Here is a 24,574-nt window from a genome sequence, read left to right on the forward strand (position 1 = left end):
GTGGGTGGGTGTGAGGGGGATGGGTTAGACAAGTGATGGGTATTAAGGATTGCACTTGTTATAATGAGCACCGGGTGTTGTATATAAGTGATGAACCACTGAATTCTACACCTGAGACTAATACTGCACTGTACGTTAGCTAGCTGGACTAGTTAAAATAAAAACTTGAGGAAAAAAATATGTAACTCCAGTGTCATCAGCCCCCACCAGAAAGTTTTAACATATTATCTATTCAAATCTATGCAGCCTCAATGGACATAGTGTATATTCTATACAATAGCTTTGCTTTAGGTGGCTTCCTGTTATTTCCTTATTGTTTTGGGTGTCCATTTTACTTTTACTTTCAATATCCATAGTTTCTTCTTTTGTATTCTCTCTGGATCTGTCTTCTGGTCCCTGCATGCAAGTTTTTGACAAAATGTGAGACGAAGTTCTTTCAGTCACTGAAATTGTACTTTAGCAGGGGAGAAGGAGCAAAAGCACATTAAATGAGAAAGGTCCAGTCTGTCTAGTGTGGCCCTGAGTCAATGATAGGTGTTCAGAGAAGGAATGGAACAGAGAAAATTAGGCTCCTTTTTATCAGTCAGCCTTTGTTGATTGGAATAAATGCAACAGAACACTGAGGCCTACCTTACTACAAAAAAAGAAGATATTAATAAAAGCTCCCCATAACTTTGCACTTTGGGATGAAAATATGATAAAAAACACACTGTGAAGATCATTTGTATCACTTAAATATTTGACAATTAGATTTTCTTCAAGCTTTGGAATAATTTGCTATGTGTCTTGAGCCAATACTTTTTTTGTGTGCCATCTTAAGCATCTTTCTCATAAGCATTTATGATGGTCCTTTTCTGTCTTTCCCAGAAAGCATGAATCATTATTTATTCCTTTTGGAACAGACATGGAACCATACTGGGAATTTTTTTGAGCTGCTTCCTGTTTTAGAAAGAATGGCTAGATGAGTGAGGCAATGAGTTAAAATTCACCAACATGATCACTTATGAAGTGTTTCTTATGAACTTGTGTATGAGGCATTAGGAAAATTAAATACCCATTTGCATTATACCCTATTACATATTTGCCCTCAGATTAAGCAACCCTCTATTGAATTAATTGTATGTCGGGAGCTTTACAAATTGGCACTTCATTTACTTTAACATCAGTGAAAGATAAATCTTATCATGTCCAAATTTTAAATATAAGTTTTTTACCGGAGATATTTTTTTTGCAAATATTTCTCTAAGCCGTGGCCTGTGTTGTCAGTCTCTTAACAATGTCTTTGATCAAGCAGAAGTCTTTAATCGTAGTGACACTTTTTTTTTTCTCACAAATTGTGGTTTTGATGTCGTATCATCAAAAGCCACTGCCAAATCCCATGTTATATAGATTTCAACATTTATTTTTGGGGGGACAGAGAGAGACAGAGCATGAACGGGGGAGGGGCAGAGAGAGAGGGAGACACAGAATCGGAAACAGGCTCCAGGCTCTGAGCCATCAGCCCAGAGCCCGACCCGGGGCTCGAACTCACGGACCGCGAGATCGTGACCTGGCTGAAGTCGGACGCTTAACCGACTGCGCCACCCAGGCGCCCCTGTTATATAGATTTCTTCCTTTGTTTTCTTCTAGAAGTTTCACAGTTTTGCATTTTACACTTAGATATATGATTCATTTTGAGTTAATCTCATGTAAAGTATAAGGGCTGTGTCTAGCTTTATTTTTCTGTGTGGGGATGTCTTATTGTTCTGGCACTATCTGTCCTTTCTTCAATGGATTGCCTTTGCTCCATAACAGAAATCAGTTGACTATAACTGTGTGGGTCTAGTTATGGGCTCTTCATTCTGATCCACTGATCTATGGGTCTATGCTTTTACCATTTTTCCCAATTTTAATAGATTAAGAAACCATCCCAAGGAAGTTAACTAGCCATCTCAAAGTCACACAGTTGCTAGGTTGCAGAGTAGGAATTCGAACCTATGTCCTTTGAAGTCTTGTAGAACACCCAGCCCATTAACCTCCAGCTATCTCTTTTCCAGTGGAGAACAACAACAACAACAAAACATGTGTGGTCATTCATCATAATGCAATAACCAATCCATTCTTGCATTCTTCTCTTTGGTCCTAATACCTGCTGCACATTGGCCACATGGGGGCAGAGTTGCCAGAGAGAGTGGCTGCTGGATAGATGACCCGCTGTAACACAGTAAGTCCCATCTACCTTACAGTCAGAACCTTGGCATTGTTGGATTTGAAGTTGATTGCTTTACTAAAATATGCACAGGTGCAAATTTTCAAAAGTCCCTTCACAATCTAAGACGGAAGATTTCTGATAACACTGTATGGGCCAGATAACGACGTGAGCTGCTAATGATGCAGCTGCAAAGGGCTTAGTCGCTGCTCCTGGTCCCACTTTACATAAAGGAAGTTTATAGAAAGGAGAGAGGGTGTAATCAGTTGAGTTGGGAGAAAATGCTCAGAGCCCTAATTTTGCTACTATACACATTTTTAGAGAAGGAAAAGTTTAGTTTCAAGATTTCTTTTTGATTTTTTAGAAAGCACGATAATAATTTAGAATGATGTGAGGCTGGAATTCTGTAAGATCTAGTTATCTTTTTTTTTTTTTTTTAACTGAAGAAAGATATGGGTTTTAGATGGATGGGCCGTGTGTCCTTGCTTTCAGAATGGAAGGACTTTCTGGTCTTTGGCCCACAGAAAATTTTTCAACCAACAGTAAAAGGACTTCAAGACTTAAGTCACCTTCTATGGAACTTGGGTGAAATCTAGGGGAGAATTATGCATAATGAATGTATTCTAAAATTGTAATAATTATCACATAGGATAATTACAAATCTTCCTCATCCTTGCATTTTATGATGGCTAAGTGGGATTATGGCAGGAGGATGAATGATAATCTGGTTAGGGATCTTTTCATTCTGAGATCCTATAATACAGTATACCTGATAGTGCACCTCAGATACTTTATTATCTGAGATATAAACCTTGTCTCCTAAATATTTTACGCTTTCAAACTTAAAGGTTAGAGATAATGTAGAAGACATACAGGTTGTAGGATAGGATATCACAGAATTCCTAAAATGATGTTGGCAAAATAATTGTGAGATGTTTGAAATATAAAATCTAGGTTCTTTAGTAATATGTAGTGCAAGATATAATATGACCTTAAGGGGTCAAGATGTTATTAGAAAATAATTTATATAGATTTATATAGGTAGTAATGTTGAAACGGATATTATTTTTTTTAACTTTTACTAAAATTTTAAAAATGTTCATTAATTTATTTTGAGAGAGAGAGAGGGAGGGAGAGAGCAAGCGCAGGGTAGGGGTAGAGAGAGAGAGAGGGAGAGAGAGAATCTCAGTGCAAACCCAACATGGGGCTCGAACTCACCAACCATGAGATCATGACCAGGCCCAAAGTACGACACTTAACCAACTAAGTCACACAGGCTCCCTGAAATGGATATTCTTTAAGATGTTTTATACATTAAAATAGTTAGGACAAAACTCTCTTACTGAAATGAAATTACTCCCCAAATGCTGTCTTCCAGATTTGCTTTTTGCACAGTGTAACCTTGGCAATTCCTCACATCTCTCAAAAGCAGGGATCTGCATTTATACTATCAAAGCATTCAGAACTTCAAACTTCCTCTCTGGCATCAACATGCTTTGCAATATCTATATTGAAAATATGGACTAAATACTTTGTGATATATATTCTCTGTGTTAATTTTGAACTTTGAAATACATGGGAGTTAGTAATTTTCTACCAGAACCAACAGCTGCAAAATAAATAGATTTTAAACTTTACAGAAAAAAAGACCACATTCTGTTGATGTGTGAAGGGCTCTTAAGAGTCCTTAAAGTCCAACTCTCTACTTTTACAAATTAGGAATGGTCAGAGAATGAAATGCCTGCCTGAGATTCTAGAATGCAATAGTGACACAGCCAGATATCTGGACCCTCTGCACAATTCCCTATTTCCTTTGAGCATGAAAATGAGCCCTCACTGCTGCGTAACTATTTTATATAAGTGAAAACAATATATGCTTAAAAAAGATCTCTTCAGTTTTTCAAGGACAAGTTCTCAGTCGAACTTGTCCAGGACTCATTTAGAGGATAAAAATGATAGCTGAGTCAGTGTGAGGGTATCAGGTCTTACAAATAAGTACATGTGGGTCAAAACTTGTAATTAAAAAAACAAAAACAAAACAAAACCTCAGAGGGTGGATCTGTTTCTCCAGAATCAACGTGCTTCTTCTTTTCTGGCAATGAACATACTGTTTCAAATGTAGACTAGAATGGTTTTCCAGTCCAAGCAGTGTGGAGGTTCCTCAGAAAATTAAAAATAGACCTACCCTATGACCCAGCAATAGCACTGCTAGGAATTTACCCAAGGAATACAGGAGTACTGATGCATAGGGGCACTTGTACCCCAATGTTTATAGCAGCACTCTCAACAATAGCCAAATTATGGAAAGAGCCTAAATGTCCATCAACTGATGAATGGATAAAGAAATTGTGGTTTATATACACAATGGAGTACTACATGGCAATGAGAAAGAACGAAATATGGCCCTTTGTAGCAACGTGGATGGAACTGGAGAGTGTGATGCTAAGTGAAATAAGCCATACAGAGAAAGACAGATACCATATGGTTTCACTCTTATGTGGATCCTGAGAAACTTAACAGAAACCCATGGGGGAGGGGAAGGAAAAAAAAAAAAAGAGGTTAGAGTGGGAGAGAGCCAAAGCATAAGAGACTCTTAAAAACTGATAACAAACTGAGGGTTTTTGGGGGGTGGGAGGGAGGGGAGGGTAGGTGATGGGTATTGAAGAGGGCATCTTTTGAGATGAGCACTGGGTGTTGTATGGAAACCAATTTGACAATAAATTTCATATATTGAAAAAAGAATAAAAAATAAATAAAAAGTAATCAGAATAAAAAAAAAAAAGAATGGTTTTCCAGTCCTTCTCTATAGGAACATTGGGGTTTTCATGTTCTCATTAATCAGATGTACTCCTAGATTCAAAGCAGCAGTACAAATAGGTAAGGATCTAGGACATATTACAGTAACTCGAAGATGCATTAATATCAGGGGTTCTCAAAGTTTAGAGTGTATAAACACCATCTAAGTTTTGTCAAAATGTGAATTCCTGGGTATTACCCAGATATTTTGATTCAGAGATGTGGGATGGGGTCTAGAAATTTGCATTTATAAAGAACAATACCAAGTGTTTCTAAAGTAGCTATGTACTCAGAGTTTTGAAATTTTTCTCTCAATAAAATAAAATCTTCAAGTCATTTTTTGGCAGTTGCAATTTACTTACTATCACTCCCTCTCCTTTGAAGATTCATACCTTTTTTCCATTGCAGATTTTTTAATTCTCTATTTTTAAAGTCTAAGTGTATTTTCTAAGCCTTTCCTTTGTCCCTTTATTCCTATCTTTATAGAGATGCAATGTTCCTGTAAGGCCAAAACTAAATTTAGGCAACCTCTCTTATTTCCATAATATTTCCCACTTTTCATTTTAACTTCCATTGTGAGGACGTTTCCCTCTGTTTTCTGATGTATGTGCTTTGGAGACCTCTAAGAATCACAATGACGATTTCTGAGTCCACTTTGAACTGCGAGTCCTTTAGCAAATAACCTGTCTTTTCCTAAGCAGTAGACATGTCACAAATCCATGTACTGCGGAGGATTTGACACTTAGTTCTCCTAGGGAAGCTCCCCACCATGGACAAAACTCCTAAAGAAACTTGGGGCTGAGTCAGTCATCTGAAGGAAATGCTTTGTTCTCCATAATAGAATTAATGTCTAGCTTGTTTCTGATATCCTAGAAGGCTGAATGGTAGACCTTAGTTTATCCTTCAGTTGCTAGGCTAATAACCATAACATTTTGAAAGACAAGGAACTTTGTTCTGGGTCCAGAACATCTACATAAACTGGCCATGGTATTAGAGAGTGGTGTTTTTCTTGTGATTATTACAGATTAAATAATTTGCATTGTTGTGACATGTTCTCTTTGGGTTCTCCAGAGAAAGAGAACCAATAGGAGATAAATCTGTCTACCTATCCTCTGTCTTCCTATCTACCTATCATCTATCAATCTAGAGATGTACAGACACAGATATTAAGGAACTGGCTCATGTGATTATGGAGGTGGAGAAATCCTAAGATCTTCAAAGCCAGGAAAACTGATGATCTTACTTCCCATCTAAGTCCAAGGGCAGGAGAAAAACAATGTTCTAGCTTTAGACAGGCAGAGAGAGGAATTCTCCCTTCCTGAGCCTTTTGTTCTATTCAGGCCTTCAACTGATAGGATGAGGCCCATCCACATTGTGGAGAGCAATCTGCTTTATTCAGTCGACTGTTTCAGACATTAATCTCCCCCAGAAGCATCCTCAAAGACATACACAGAATACCGTTTAACCAAATATCCGGGCACCCCATGGCCCAGTCAAGTTGATACATAAAATTAACCATCACAGTCTACTTTTGAATACTTTCCTCCCCTTGGGTTGTTACTATAAGATAGTTCATGAATTGGTTTACATTTGTGAAAAAAAAAATACTATACTCCACCTCTCCCCTGACTCCCGTGTGCCAAACCCCAAACTACTTCCCTTTAGAGTGCCAAGTCAGAACAGGTAGTATCTATGGGGATGTAGCATTAGTCAGAGTGAAAAGACAGAAATAGTCTTCATGCAGGAGACTATAGTGGTATTTGATGCCAAACCCTGTAACAGGGTTTTCCTGGCTTCCTCCTCTGGAAATGTCCCTTCAAGGAAAAATAAAAGAGAACCAGGTAGAATTTATTGACTGATCTTATCTACATACAGGATGTAACTGACAGGATTTAGTAGTGAATTCTTACCACTAACTGACCTGGGGTGCCTAATAAAACTCCTTATTTCATTTTTTTCAATGAATACCTCAGTGCCTACTAAGTAGTGGCATCAGAGGTAGTGTGTAGAAATCAGGCATGATCTCTGTCCTTCTAGGGAAGATGAACATACTCTGAGTTTGTTGTTGAATGTCTAGCCTTTTCTGGGGCCTATGAGTCTGACAATCAATAATGGTATTAAAAACAGTATGCAGAACCAAGATGTCATTCTAGTTGAGCAAGTTTGTTTTACTTGTCCAATTTCCCAGAACATAGAATAAGATTGCCAAAATCAGTTAAAGAAAACAAGTTGCTGCAAGGGATAGAAAAAATCTCTTTCCCATCTCGGGTAAATTTTAAGGGCTGGCAGGAAGTGATTGTTAGGGAAGAGGATTGCACCCAAAAGTGACATCTGCAGTCGTTCCTGCTGACTCCCCAAGCCCTGCCTAGGGCACCACAAGCAAACTATTGTGATGAGTTTGGGGGATAATGTCTATCTACAACCCCCCCCCCCAATTTAACAATTGATTGAGAGATAGAGAGGCAGGAATCCTATATCTAGAGGTCGAAATATTAGCTTTATTACTTGTGAAAGTATACTGAAGAATGTTTGGAATATAAATGGCTGGAATAAAGCTTCCTAATACAGTGCTACCTGTATAATCACAGTTCTCCCCAATAAGGGCATGTTGTTTGGAGTAGAAGTTCCTGCTCTATGTGTTATGACAGACCCCTGTGAAGAGTGAAGGGTTTCCCCTTTCTACTCTGCAAGTTCAGAATCAGTGAATGTAGGATTATGGCACATTCTTAAGTGTCACAATCTTCAGATTCATCCTTCACTCATAAATTTCCTTCTTCTTACATGACACTTTTTAAGAAATTATAACACAATTCCCATCACCCCCTTTTGGGAGAAATTAGTACAGATACAAAACAATGTACCATCAGCCAATGTCCTCTACCCATGTTTCAACAAGGTTCTTAGGCCTTGCATGCAATTTCACCATAAAGGACTAGTTCATGAGCATCTCAGAATTCAACAAGCCATACAATACACTATACCCAAATGCTAGCCCAAGTTTATATAATAGTAGAATCATGCTTATTTTATTCTTTTAAAAAATAGTTCCTATAGTCACATAAAAATCACCTTAAGTAAAATCATAAGGAAGGTAAATTTGACCTCAGGGAAAACCTGTTTGCCCCTCAGCTTTAGAAAACCCCTCCTCAGGGAACCAAGGCTCATTATAGGTTGGAACCTTTCTCCAAGGCACATGCTATGTTGAGAAACACTGTCTTGTATGCTATATTTTTGTTCTCTGGCTTATTTCCTACTAAAGAGGATACCATTGGGCTTGAACAATGAAACAAACTATTGCAGAGTGACCTATTTTAGGTCTCATATAATGGTATTGTTTTACTTAGTTATAAAGCACTTCGAGTGTTACTCGGCGACCAAAAAGAATGAAATCTTGCAATTTGCAACAATGTGGATGGAACTAGAATGTATCATGGTAAGTGAAATAAGTCAGTCAGAGGAAGACAAACATCACATTATTCCACTCATATGTGGAATTTAAGAAACAAAACAGATGAATATAGGGGAAGGGAAGGAAAAATAAGATAAAAACAGGGAGGCAAACCATAAGAGACTCTTTAAATACAGAGAAAAAAATGGGGGTTGCTGGAGAGGCGGTGGGGGTAGGGATGGGAAATATAGGTGATGAGCATTAAGGAGGGCACATGTGATGAGCCTGGGTGTTATATGTAACTGATAAATCACTAAATTCTACTCCTGAAACCATTATCACACTATATGTTAACTAACTTGGATTAAATTTTTTTTTTTCAACGTTTATTTATGTTTGGGACAGAGAGAGACAGAGCATGAACGGGGGAGGGGCAGAGAGAGAGGGAGACACAGAATCGGAAACAGGCTCCAGGCTCTGAGCCATCAGCCCAGAGCCTGAGGCGGGGCTGGAACTCGCGGACCACGAGATCGTGACCTGGCTGAAGTTGGACGCTTAACCGACTGCGCCACCCAGGCACCCCATGGATTTAAATTAGAAAACAAGCACTTTCTCCCAGAAGGTTTCCATCTAGTATTTCCCAGTGTATAAAACAGCATTTCCCTGAATGTTAATTGGCACTGTGTGGTAAAAGAAAGATTTTTATGGTCAAAGGACACTTCTGGCTAACTAAAATGTAACAGATAACCTTGGCTTGTGACTTCTCAGAGCCCTTATTTTGTTACAGTACTCTGTGAATCTCTGCGGAAGGATAGAACATGTGACCTTTTATTTGTGTAGCATTCCATGGGAATAGTTTTCCGCGGAAGACAATTTGGGACATGCTACTCCAGAGACTTCAGACTAACAGTGGCAATTACTGTCATAATGACAAATGACAGGTATCTATATTTGGCCAGGAGAAAGTAGGTTCCCTTATTTCATCATGAATTACTAAGAGACCCAAGACAATTAGATGCGTTTAGGAAAGGGCAGCAGAATATAAAGAACAAGTTTTTATTTATTTATTTTTTAGATTTGTATTTTATTTTTTATTTTATTTTATTTTATTTTTTAAATAATTTATTATCAAATTAGCTGACATATAGTGTAGTCTTGGCTTCGGGAGTAGATTCCTGTGATTCATCACTTACATACAGCACCCAGTGCTCATCCCGACAAATACCCTCCTTAGTAGCCATCATCCATTCTCCCATCCCCAGCAACCCTCCATCTCCATCAACCCTCAGTTTGTTCTCTGTATTTAAGAGTCACTTATGGCTTGCCTCCCTCTCTGTTTGTAACTTATTTTTCCTTCCCTTCCCCCACGGTCTTCTGTTAAGTTTCTAAAATTCCATATATGAGTGAAAACATGGTACCTTTCTCTGGCTTACTTCACTTAGCATAATATACTCCAGTTCTGTCCACATTGTTGCAACTGGCAAGATCTCATTCTTTTTCATCTCGGAGTAGTGTTCCATTGTTTATATATACCACTTCTTCTAAGAACAAGTTTTGAAGAGAGTTAAGATCTGGATTTGAATTGTGTACTACCTGAGTGAGATTAGCAAATTCATTAATTCTCAGCGCCTTAATTTCTTTGCGTGTAAATGTAGTAATAATAATTTTTATTTTGGGGGGATATTCAGATTATTACCTGAAATATTCTGCAAGGCTTAAAACAGAACTTGGAACATAAAGTTTGCAAAATAAATGTTTTAGCTTCTTTTCCTTCTCCAAAGTTTTTTCTCTACCTTCTTACAGAATAAATGTAAAATGATGGAAAAATATAGTGTTTCATATCGCTACATAACTTCTTTTTATATAATAATTTCAATAGGTGTTTACTATTTATGTATGTATCTACCAGTTATTATAATCTATCTTAATGGGTATCATTAAGATAAAACAGATGCAGATTCAGCCCTCATAAAGAACTCTGCCTAGCAGAGTATTCAGTCAGGCAAAAAACTGAAATTATGTCAAATAATTATATATAACAATTTACCATTTTTGCAGCATCTTTCATGTATCATATCTCATTTAATTTTCACAAGAACGCTTTGAAGTATATGTTACTATTCCCCCATTTATATACAAAGAAAGATGAGACCCAGGGAAGTTGAGCAACTTGGTCAAGGTCACCTAGCTGACAACCCTGAGCATGAACAAGGATCCAAAGCCTCTAACTCAAACTCTGTGACCTTTTCACTGTATCACACAATGACTGTACTCACTATATTTCAAATGAAAACTTCCTAGACAATGTTTTTCTTTTTTGAATAAAGACCATGAGATAGACTGATAGAACGATGACCAAGGAACCTAAGAAACTTAGCTGTTTAAGGCTGATAGTTTACAGCTACAGGCTTTGAAATGTACATTTTGGAGGGTTTGGGGACTCTCAACTTTAGGCTACTAACCAATAATGTGGTGTTAACATATAATCTCAAATAAAACAGGAATAAGAGCTAGGCTTCTCCTTGGTAATAGGAACAAATGAGATATTGTCTGAAGTATGTTAGAAAGTATCAAATGTTGTATAAACATACTAATTTTTAATTATTCAAATATGGGAAGCCGTGATAATACAAAAGTAATTAATAACTAGTTTGCAATATATTTCACGATTATCCTTGTTGGACAAGAATAACATTCATTATTAATTGTATGCTCTCCCTGGGTATTCACTAATGAGTGGCTAATCTTGATGATTATGAGGGTAGTTTGTTAACATAACTTGCTACATATAGAGCAAACACATCCAAGGATTGATTGTGTAAACAGTGTTTCCAAAATGGGAAGTCTCTTTAACAGTAAAGCTTTATATTTACTTAAAGCTCTTTGGAATATTTTCGTACCTCACTGAAACATCTGGGAAATAAATTGGTATTGTGCTTTTTTTGTTTCTTCCATATAACGTATGAAGAGTCTCCAGTTTTTCAAAGGATGGTCTTTCAAAATTAGTAATAACTTAAGCCCTAACAGGCAGAAAACTTTCCTAAAATTCAGTTTTCCTCCTGCATATGCATACATACATAATTATTTTTTCAAATATATTTTAAGGAATAATTTGTTAGTATATAGAAAATTTGGATTAAAGTGATTAAACTCTTTTTTTCCTTTTCTCATTTGTTTTGTTTCTGAAATACCAGTGGAGAGGTGGGGGGGGGGGGAGGAATGGGGGAAATAGGTGATGGAGATTAAAGAGTACACTTATCTTGATGAGCAATGAGTAACGTACAGAATTGTTGAATCACTGTATTGTACACCTGAAACGAATATAATACTATAACTATACTAAAGCTAAAATAAAACATTTAATAAAAAATAAACTAAAAACTCATTGTTAACAGGACTCTGGGTGAGAATTTAGAAATTGAACTTCTGGGGGCGCCTGGGTGGCTCAGTCCACTAAGCATATGACTTCGGCTCAGGTCATGATCTCATGATTCATGAATTTGAACCCCGCATCAGGCTGTGTGCTGACAGCTTGGAGCCTGGAGCCTGCTTTGGATTCTGTGTCTCCCTCTCTCTCTGTCCTTACCCTACTCATGCTCTGTCTCTCTCTCAAAAATAAACATTAAACACTCTCCAGTTCCATCCACGTTGCTACAAAAGGCCATATTTCATTCTTTCTCATTGCCACGTAGTATTCCATTGTGTATATAAACCACAATTTCTTTATCTATTCATCAGTTGATAGACATTTAGGCTCTTTCTATAATTTGGCTATTGTTGAGAGTGCTGCTATAAACATTGGGGTACAGGTGCCCCTATGCATCAGCACTCCTGTATCCCTTGGGTAAATTCCTAGCAGTGCTACTGCTGGGTTACAGGGTAGATCTTAATATTGAGGAGGGCACCTGTTGGGATGAGCACTGGGTGTTGTATGGAAACCAATTTGACAATAAATTTCATATTTAAAAAAATAAATAAAAAATAAACAAACATTAAAAATTTATTTTGAAAAAAAGAAATTGAACTTCTGGAGAACAATCTGGAAGTATTTATTTACTCTTATTTATTTTTCACTTGGAAATATTTAATGAATATTAAGTACCCACTCTAGGCTCTTTGTTAGGTGATGAGATTATTAAGGTGAACATGGTTTCTGCTTTAAAGGAACTCAAAATTTACTAGAAAAGGAACATAAGTGGACAGATGTGATGAAGGACAGAGCAGACAGAACCTCTGTAGAGGCCCTAACTAGGCTACCCACCTTTTTACTAAAAATAAAAACAAAACAAACAAACAAACAAAAAACTCAAAAAACAAAAACAAACTTCATCTCCTGTATCCCAGGTTATAGTAACCTAGGACTCAGGTCAGGTCTGCCCAAGTCCTTCTCTAAGAGTTTTCAAACTTGAAGAAGGTTAGAGAAGCTTCTTTTCCTTCTGGATTAGGTGATAAAGTATGAGTCCAGAGTTGAGTATAACCATGTCCCTGGCAACATGCAGAAAAGCTGTTTTGAGACCGTGGAGATCTCAAAGCAAAGCAGAAATAAGATAGAGAGGTTCTGACAGACTTAGTTTTTAGATAGAGGCATCTTATCTCCTCCCAGTGTTTGATTATTCCAGAGCCAACTAACTTTGGTCAAGGTTTGCTTTCTGCTATCAGCAACTAGAGGAACCTATACCATTGGTGTTCTAATGATGGTATGAACTAAAAGAGTATTCATACTAAAACATACAATAATTTTACTTTTAGAAATAGAGTTAATTCTGTATTTGTGAATTTTCCTACTCACTAAAACTTATTTGTAACACCAAAATAAATACTTCAAGCACTTTCCTAGTCATTCACAGACATCTGGAGAGGGGCGAAAAATTTGAGATTCCTATATTGTTAAACAATTGTTTTGTTTTGTTTTTACCACTTTTTTGTTTGTGCTTTTTGTGTTTTTGGGTTGGTTATTCTGCTGTTTAAAATGGCCCCAAGCATAGTGCTGAAGGGATGTCTAGTACACTTATGTGCAAGGAGATGTGATGTGACGTACAGAAAAAATACGTATTTTAGGTAAGCTTCATTCAGGCATTACTTACAGTGATTTCGACCATGAAATCAATGTTAATGAATCAACAATATATAGTAAATAAGGTGTCTTTAAACAGAAACATACATGAAACAAGGTTTGCACTGATAGATTGACAAAAAAAAAAATGTGAGTGGAGGATTGCAGCAACCTAATCCTGTATTTCTCCAGGAGCATTGGCTCAGTATTTGCTAATTCAGTTCAGAGACACCTTAACAATGACCATTGTAAATGGCAGTACACTTTAAGTAAATATTCACCTCTATTTAAAAAATTAATCCTATTTACTGAGATGTTCACAGAAGCACTGTTTATAATAGTGAACAGCTGGAGGAAAGCCAGAGGTCTGACAAATGAAAAGTAGTTACACCATGTAACTACTGTAATAATAATTCTATGGATATGTCCTTATGTAAAAACACATTTATAAAATTATATAAAATTAATAAAGTAGAAATGTTGAGACAGAGTTCACTGGCCTTAAGTAACTTGAAAGAAGAAACTATATCTTACTTATTTTCTGTTTATATAAACTAACCTGGCATGCAGGAGATATGGCAGGTAATACATACCCACCGTTGACTACTATGGAACCTATGTGGCATAGTTCTAGGCAATGAGGTCCAAATGAAAGCCTCTTGGGTAAAGATTCATGGAAAGCTATTTTTTTAAGTGGACACACTCAGTGGCACCCATATTTTGCCCATTATCCTTTCCACATCTTTTAACTTGGAACTTGGGTGTTGTTACTGCTGCAGGAGCCATCTTTCAGCATAAGTATGAAAGACATCAGGTCTGCCAAGCTGCCTAGCTCCAAGAGAGAGCAGATTATTAATGGTGGATACTATTCCTGTCTAACAAAGATAATCATGAAATGTATTGCAAACCAATTATTCATTGCTTTGGTATTATCACTGCTTCCCACATTCAAGAGAAGAATTAAAAATTAGTTCATTTATACATTCTAAAGTACTTCAAGATAGTAGCTCATTTGTTCTTATTATCAAAGAGAAGCCTAGTTATTGTTCTTGTTTTATTTGAGATAATATCTTAAGACCATACGGTTAGGTCATAGCATGAGGCAGAGGGTCCCATCATTTCAAGGGCATTTAAAAGGATATTCTGTAGTTGAAACTATTTATCAGCCTTATCCCTTCGGAATATGAATAGTAAATGTTCTCTCTGAAGTGGTATAATATATTAACCTTGAAATATAGATAATAAAGCAACTGTACAGAAGAGAAAACATGCACGGCCAGTAAACATATGAAAAGATGCTTAAACTCACATAGAAATGCAAGATAAAACCACAATGAAATATTTCATACAAATAAAATGGGAAAAATTAGTCTGAACTAACTAAATTCTGAAAAGAATGTTGAGATATAAAAACTATCACAGTCTTCTAGAAGAAAGATGCAATCATTTGCAGAGCAATTCAATTTGTCAATATCTTAAAGTTGAAGATGTTTATATTCTGCAACTTAACAATTCTACTATTAGAAATATATCCTAGAAAAACTCAAGTGCATATGCCCGAGAAGACAAATACAAGGATATTTACAGCAGCATTTTTGGTGATAATAAAAATACAGGAATAACCTATGTGTCCAATGAGAGGAGAATGGATGAATTAATTATAATATATCCAGAAGATGGAATATTCTACAGCAATGAAAACAGATAAGCCAGTGGTATCCATATAAATGTGGCTAAATACCAAAAATAGTACTGAGTGAAAAAGCACTACATAAGGTTAAATGTTTTATTTGAGCATCTGTATAAAGGAATACATCTCTCAAAGAAAACTAGATAGATTCTAATATGAATTAGAATGATCAACACCAAATTGTGATTGAATGGGCATTTTAGTTTTATTTTTTAATCTTTATCTTTTTTTTAAATATATGAAATTTATTGTCAAATTGGTTTCCATAAAATACCCAGTGCTCATCCCAAAAGATGCTCTCTTCAATATCCATCACCCACCCTCCTCTCCCTCCCACCCCCCATCATCCCTCAGTTTGTTCTCATTTTTTAAGAGTCTCTTATGCTTTGGCTCTCTCCCACTCTAACCTCTCTTTATTTTTTCCTTCCCCTCCCCCATGGGTTCCTGTTAAGTTTCTCAGGATCCACATACAAGTGAAAACATATGGTATCTGTCTTTCTCTGTATGGCTTATTTCACTTAGCATCACACTCTCCAGTTCCATCCACGTTGCTACAAAGGGCCATATTTCATTCTTTCTCATTGCCACATAGTACTCCATTGTGTATATAAACCACAATTTCTTTATCCATTCATCAGTTGATGGACATTTAGGCTCTTTCCATAATTTGGCTATTGTTGCCAGCGCTGCTATAAACATTGGGGTACAAGTGCCCCTATGCATCAGTACTTTTTTTTTTTTTTTTTTTTTAGTTTTAAAGAATGGTCTGAGGAAGATTTGGCAAAGTGCTGGGATACCAAAGGGCTAAATAACTGAATATAAGCATTTGTTTTATCACATTGTTCTTTGCATTAGCCTAAATGTTTTGGGTATTCCATAATTTAAGAATATACATATGAACAGACTGATTACTAGTAACGAAATTGAACTGGTAATGAATAAACTCCCCGAAACAAAAGTTCAGGACCAGATGGATTCACAACTTAAGTCTACCAAACATTTAAACAAGAGTTAATTTGTATTCTCCTCAAACTATTCCAAAAAACAGGAGGAAGGAAAGCTTCCAAATACATTCTATATGGTCATAATCACCCTGACACCAGAACCAGACAGACACTACAAACAAACAAACAAACAAACAAACTACAGGCCACAGATCTAGAATTCCTCAATGAAATATTAGCAATCCACATTAAACAATACATTAAAGGGATCACCCACTATGATCAAGTAGATTTATTCCAGGAATAGAAGGATCATTGAGGATTTTCAATTCAATCAACCTGATACACAACATTAACAGAATGAAGAATAAAAATCATATGATCATCTTAATAGATGCAGATAAGGTATTTGACAAAAATTTAATATCCATTCATGATAAAACTCTCAAAAAGTGGGTTTAGAGGAAAAATACCTCAACATAACAAAGTCCATGTATGACAAACCCACAGCTAACATCATCCTCAATTGTGAAAAACTGAGAGCTTTTCTTCTAAGATCAGGAGCAAGACAAGGATGACCACCCTTGCTACTTTTATTCAACATAGCACTGAATATTCTAGCCATAACAATCAGTCAAGAAATAAAATCCATCCAAATTGGTAAGAAAGAAGCAAAATGGTTACTAACTCCAAATGATATAAACTATACATAGAAAATCCTAAAGACTCCACCAAGAAACTGTTAGAAGTAATAAATGAATTCAGTAAAGTTGCAGGATACAAAATTAATATACAGAAATGTGTTGTATTTCTATACAGTGATAACAAACTAGCAGAAAGACAAATGAAGAAAACAATTCCATTTACAATTGTACCAAAAAGGAATAAAATACCTAGAGATGAACTTAACAAAAAAGGCAAAAGATCTGTACTCTGAAAACTATAAAACGTTGATGAAAAATATTGAAGGTAACACAAACAAATGAAAAGATATTGCATGCTGATGGATTTGAAGAATTAATAATGTTAACATTCCCAGACTACCCAAAGTAATCTACAGGTATTTAAAAAATGTTTATTTTTTTGAGAGAGAGAGAGGGAGGGAGGGAGGGGCAGAGAGAGAGGGACACAGAATCCGAGGCAGGCTCCAGGGTCCAAGCTGTCAGCACAGACACTATGAAGAGCTGAACTCACAGACCATGAGATCATAACCTGACCTTAAGTCAGAGGCTCAACTGACTCAGTCACCCAGGTGCCCCAAAGTAATCTACAGATTTAATGCAATCCCTATCACAATACCAACAGCAATTTTCACAGAACTAGAATAATCCTAAAATTTGTATGGAACTGCAAAAGTCCCTAAAGAGCCAAAACAATCTTGAGAAACAAGAACGAAGCTGGAGATATCACAATCCCACATTTCAAGATACATTACAAAGCTGTAATAATCAAAACATCACAGTAAAGCCACAAAAATAGACACAAATCAATGGAACAGAATAGGTAGACCAGAAATAAACCTATGATTATATTGTCAATTAATCTATGACAAAAGAAGAAAGAATACTTAAGGGGGAAGACAATGTCTTCAACAAATGGTGTTGGGAAAACTGGACAGCTACATGCAAAAGAATGAAATTGGACCACTTTCTTAGACAATACACAAAAATAAACTAAAAATGGATTAAAGACCTACATGTGAGATGTGAAACCATAAAACTCCTAGAAGAAAACATAGGCAGTAATCTCAATGACATCAGCCTTAGCAGCATTTTTTTTTCTAGATGTATCTCCTCAGGCAAGGGAAACAAAAACAAACTATTGGGACTATATCAAAATAAAGAGTGTTTACACAATTAAGGAAACCATCAACAAAATGAAAAGGCAACCTGCTAAATAGGAGACGGTATTTACAAATGATTTATTTGATAAGGGCTGAATATCCCAAATATATAAAGAACTTATACAATTAAACACCAAAACAACAAACAATTTGATTAAAAAATGGGTAAAGGACCTGAATAAACATTTTTCCTAAGAAGACATGCAGATGGCCAATAGATACATGAAAAGGTGTTCAACATCACTAATCATTAGAGAGATACAAATCAAAACTACAATGACATATACCCTGACACTTGCCAGAATGGTTGGAAGAGGGCAGACAAGAAAATACCAAGTGTTGGAGAGGATGTGGAGAAAAAGGAACCCTTCTGCACTGTTAGTGGGAAGGTAAACTGGTGCAGCCACTGCGGAAAACAGTATGGGGTTTCCTTAAAAAATTAAAAATGGAAATACCAGTGATTCTACTACTGGGTATTTTCCCAAGAAAAATAAATAAAAAACTAATTTGAAAAGATATATGTACCTCCTTGTTTACTGCAGCTTTATTTATAATAGCCAAGATATGGAAGCAACCCAACTGTCCATCAATAGATGAATGGATACAGAAGAAGTGGTATGTATACATACATTCATACGTACATACAGTGAACTATTACTAATCCACCAAAAAAAAAAAAAAAAGATGAGATCTTTCCATTTATGACAACATAGATGAATGTACAGGGTATAATGCTAAGTGAAATAAGCCAGATTGAAAAAGACAAATACTATATGGTTTCACTTATATGTGGAATCTAAAAACCAAAACAAATGAATAAACAAAAAAGCAGAAAGAGACCCATAAATATAAACTGATCATTGCCAGAGGACACAGGGGTAGGGGGATGAGCAAAGCAGGGTAAAGGGGATTGGGAGATACAGTCTTCTAGTTATAGAATGAATAAGTCATAGGGATAAAAGGTGTAATGTAAGGAATATAGCAATAGCATTCTAATACTGTTCCATGGTAATAGATGAGAGCTACACTTGTGAGCAAAGGATAACATACTTATTGACTCACTATGTTGTATACTTGTAACAAATGTAACAAACATAGTTTCAAAAAAACTATATTTCAGAAAAAAAGTTTTAAAAAAGCGTTACAATGTTATACATTTGTCCCTTGAATATCATGGATGTGAACTATGTGGATTCACTCATACCTGGATTTTTAAAAATAATATTGTTTTCTAAATGTATTTCCTCTTCCTTATGATTTCCTTAGTAACATTTTATTTTCTTTGGCTTACTTTACTGTAGGAATAAAGCATAAAATGCATATAACATACAAAATATGTGTTGATTGACTTTATGTTATTGGTAAGTCTTTGGTCAACAGTATACTATCAGTAGTTAAGTTTTTGGAAAATGAAAAGTTGTATGAGGACTTTTGACTGTGCAGGGGGTCGGAACCTCTAACTCTCACATCAATCAAGGGTCAAGTGTACTTCAAAACTCACATGCAGAGAAAAATTATGTTAAATATAAATACATTTATCATAATTTTAAATCATTTCCAGAGCATATCATTTTTCTTTCTCTTTCTCATTCTTTTAGTAAGGATCTATGAATGGTTAACCCTCTTAGCGTATGTCTTTACATATTTTCTTTTAGTTATGATGGATTGGTTAGCTGTGTTAACTGTTACTTCCCACTTTGAAGACAGTATTCTATTTTCTTCCCACCTCTGTGGGTGTATGTATGCATATATATGCGCGTGCGTGTGTGTGTGTGTGTGTGTGTATGCATGTATATATGTATGTATGTATATTTCTGTTCTTCCATTTCTTTCTCCTTTTCCATCTTTTTCTCTGTCCTATTCTGACTGTATCTTTCTCTATCAAGCTTCATCCTAAACCTCTCTCTTCCCTCTTTTCTGAGGGAATTCTGAGATAACATCGGGTTTGTCCCAGAACAAATTATATAAGCACCTAGTACAACTTCCTTTGTGATAAGGCTATTTCCTTCTGATCAACTTTTATAGCTATGGGTAAGGATGCAGAATGATCAGTCTCTTTAGTTGAGGATAGATGGTACTCAGCCCCTGGATTTAAGCAATGACCCCAACTCCCAGTACTCTTCCCATCTTCCACTGTGTCCCAGTCCCATTTCATGTGGAACACTTTTTGCTTTCTTTATTCTGCAAGACCAAAATCGTGGATACCATTGTCTGCTTCAGCATCTTGAGCTCAACACACCTCTGATTTCAGTCTGTTCTGTCTTTGACATTTTGATCCCACCAGACATGCTTATCTGTTTCCAATCCAGGTAAATATTTTTGTTGTGTGTGTGTGCATGCACACATGCATGTATTGTTATTATATGTTAGAGCGCAGTCTAATTGCATTTCACCTTTTCATTTTATTATATTTTGTTTCAAGTTTTTATTTAATTTCTAGTTAGTTAACATATAGAGTAATAATGTTTTCAGGAGTAGAATTTAATGATTCATCATTTACATATAACACCCAGGCTCATCACAAGTGCCCTCCTTAATCCCCATCACCAATTTAACCCATCCCTATGACCACCTTCCCTCTAGTAGCCATCAGGTTGTTCTCTAAAGTGAAGAGTCTGTTTCTTGGTTTGCCTCTCTCTCTTTTCTCCCCCCATTTGCTGTTTTTTTTCTTAAATTTAACATATGAGTGAAGTCATATGGTATTTGTCTTTTTCTGAATGACTTATTTCCCTTAGCATAATACTCTCTGGCTCCATCCATGTTGTTGCAAATGGCAAGATTTCATTTTTTTATGGCTGAGTATTTTCCATTGTATATGTATCCCACATTCTTTTTATCCATTCATCAGTTGATGGACACTTTGGCTGTTTCCATAGCTTGGCTATTATAGATAATGCTGCAATGAAACCAGGAGCTGGTTCTTTGAAAAAAAATTAATAAAATTGATAAACTCTAGCCAGACTTATCAAAAAGAAAAGAGAAAGGACCAAATAAAATCACAAATAAGAGAGGAGAAATAACAACCAATACCACAGAAATTCAAACATTTATAAGAGAATATTATGAAAAACTATATGCCAACAAATTGGACAACCTGGAAGAAATGGATAAATTCCTACAAACATGTATACTATCAAAAGTGGAACAGGAAGGAGGCACCTGGGTGGCTCAGTTTAAGTATCTGACTTTTGATTTCAGCTCAGATCATGATCTTACTGATCATGGGATCAAACCCTGCATCTGGCTCTGCACTGACAGAATAGAGCATGTTTTTAATTCTCTTTCTCCTTCTCTCTGCCCCTCCCCTGCTTGTGCACACACAATCTGTCTCTCTCAAAATAAATAAATAAACTTAAAAAAACTGAAACAGGAAGAAAAAGATAACTTAAACAGACTTATAACCAGCAAATGAACTGAATCAGTAATAAAAGCAAAAGCAAAAAACTCCCAACAAACAGATGTCCAGGGCCAGAGGGCTTCAGATGTGAATTCTACCAAACATTTAAAGAAAAGTTAGTATTTATTTTTCTGAAACTATTCCAAAAAATACAAGAGGAAGGGAAACTTCCAAATTCATTCTATGAGGCTAGCATTGCCCTCACACTGAAAACAGATAAAGACAGCACTAAAATACAGAACTACAGGCCCATATCCCAATGATCAGACATGTAAAAATTCTCAATAAAATACTAGCAAACAGAATCCAACAATACATTATAGTGCACTTTGAAAAATCATTTTCCTATTTTTCCCAATGGAGAACACTTTAGCTTTAGAATTTATGAATGAAAATTCTTGGTAATTATTACCCATGGCTCCAGTATGTCTCAACATTTATTGTATTTCTTTAAAAATAAGTTCTAATATGCTAGCAGAAATCTACTCTTAAATAAATTTGAATATAACTTAATATTTTCTAAACTCTAATGCTCATTTAGATTACTCAAAACACATATAGTAAAAACATTAGTAGAATTTGACTAACAAAGAAAGAAGAATATAACCTCAACAGCTTTTAAGTTAAATCAGTACAACAAAATTTTTCAAGAAGTTACATGGCCTAAAGAAGCAAAACAAATCTGTAGGCGGCAATAAAGTGGACTCAAAAAGATAAATTTTATCACTGAAATGTTCTAGTTTTTCTTGTCTATTTTTCCCGTAGTTATATAAGCAGATTGAAAATTTAAAATTTACAGGTCTCATATGCAGTTGAAGGAATACTACATTAAGTGAGGCTCAAACAGAGGAAAACCAAGGTCCTTTTGACCTCAGGATTCCTCTAGATGGTCTCCTCTTCATTCAGTGGTAATCCTATATATAAAAAACACAATTCCACAATCATACACATGCAATGTTATTATGTGGAAAATGTGCTATGGCTTGTATATCTGGTTTTGGCTTCATGAGTTCTAAAAATGCTATAGGGTGGTTGAGTTAATTCTTCAAAGAAACTCACTGAACTAAAGAGAGGGTCATATTCACCATTTTTCCAAGGCATACTTGTAAAATATAAAAATACATGACACATTCTTATAAAAGTATATACCATTCAGCGCACAGACTATGAAAAGATGCTCAGCATCACTAACGACCAGGAAAATTCAAATCAAAACCACAATGAGATATCTATCACCTTACATGTGTGAGAATAGGTAACATAAAAAAGGCAAGAAATAACAAGTGTTGGTGAGAATGTTGAGAAAAAAAGAATCATTGTACATTGATGGTGAGATTGTAAATTGGCACAGCCACTATGGAAACCAGCATGTGTATTCCTTAAGAAATTAAAAATACAAATACCATATGATCCATTAATTCCACTACTGGGTACTTAACCAAATAAATTTAAAACACTAATTCAAAAAGATACATACCCATCTTTGTTTATGATAAAATTATCTCTAATAGCCAATATATGGAAGCAACCTAAGTATCCATTGACAGACAAATGGATACAGAAGACATGGCATGCGTGTGCGCACACACACACATGAATATTATGCAGCCACTAAAAAGGATGAGAAGGATGAGATAGTGGCATTTAATGCAACATGGATGGACCTAGAAAATATTATGTTAAGTGAAAGACATAAGATTGAGAAAGACAAATATAAGATTTAACTCATATGTGGAATCTAGAAACAAATGAATAAACAAGCTCAAATCAGAATCAGACCTATAAACAGAGAATAAGTTGATGGTTGCTAGATGGAAGGGGTGTGAAAAATTAATGACGGAGAGATACAGTTATAGAATGAATAAGTTACAGATATAAAAGACACAGCATAAAGAACATAGTGATATTGTGACAGAGTTGTACAGTGACAGCAGCTACCTTGTGGTGAGCACATTACATATAAATTGGTGGAATCACTAAATTACACACCTGAAACTGATGTAATATTGTGTGTCAACTATACCTAAAAACATTTTTTAAAGTACAATGATAATAAAATCTTGAAAAAGAGCCATTTAGGCAACTAAGTGTCAATATAAAATTTTCCAAGCATGTTAGGCTAGGGATTTTATTTAATTTTCACCTTAAGATATATATTTGAGAATATCTATAAATAGCAATTTTTTTTAATTGAGAGAGAGGGTGAGTAGGGGAGAGATGAAGAGGGAAAGAGAGACTCTTAAGCAGGCTCAGCGCTGCACCTGGGGCTTGATCCCATGACCCTGGGATCATGACCTGAACCAAAATCAAGAGTTGGCCACTCAACTGACTGAGCCACCCAGGTGCCCCTAAATAGTACTAATTCTTATAAAGCTATTTTCTACATTAAACTGAAATTTGCTTTTAAATAGTTTCTACTGGCTACTTTTAGTCTGCTTTCCACAGCTATACAGAGTGAGCAAGCCCTGTTTATATTATATCCTGTTAATTTGAATCTCTCATCCTTGCTTGCTAAGATCTTTGGTTTGATTCTGTCATACAGCTACCAGGAAATCCTCCAGCTTCCTGAAATCTGTAAATTAGATGGGCTCCCTTTTTTATGTCCTCATCCAAATTGCTGACAGAAACACTGATGATGATAGGAAAAAGCTCTGCAGCATGTAACTAGATAATTCCATTACATTGACCTTGATTTTCATTCATGAGCCCCCAGTGGTCCTTCAACAAGATCCAAATCCATCTACCTATACTGTCAGCCTGCACTTGAGTATCTTGTCCAAAACCTTTGCTGAATTCCAGGCATTTTAACTTTATGGCATTTGCTTTATCTACCAGGTTAGAAAGTGTTTTCAAAAACAACACATCTGGAATAACTTGTCAACACATGAATGCACCCTGTTGTCATACTCTCTTCCTAGTTAATAATAGACTCAGCTGAAACTGTTGGTGAGTCAGAGATTAGGCTGATCCCATGACTGTGCTAAGTGTTATATTAGCAGTATTAGCTGAAATCTGGAAAGCATGTGGTCATCGCCTTCAAGAAGATACTGGAAATGCTATCTACTTTTCCATGTAGGCTTCTTATGGCCACAGAAGACCTTCCTGGAGTTCAAATCCTTCCAGAACCACAGCTGTGGCATCTACTTCATTCCCTTCTATAATCTGTGTGCTATCCAACCTTAAAATTATAAATAATGTGAAAAAAATTCTGTTGATGTCACAAGAAGAAGAACACATTTTCTTCCTCTCCTAGTCCTCTTATTTTTTCTCTTTTA

The sequence above is a fragment of the Leopardus geoffroyi genome, chromosome A1 (assembly GCF_018350155.1).
Source record: "Leopardus geoffroyi isolate Oge1 chromosome A1, O.geoffroyi_Oge1_pat1.0, whole genome shotgun sequence".
NCBI classification, from domain to species: Eukaryota; Metazoa; Chordata; class Mammalia; order Carnivora; family Felidae; genus Leopardus; species Leopardus geoffroyi.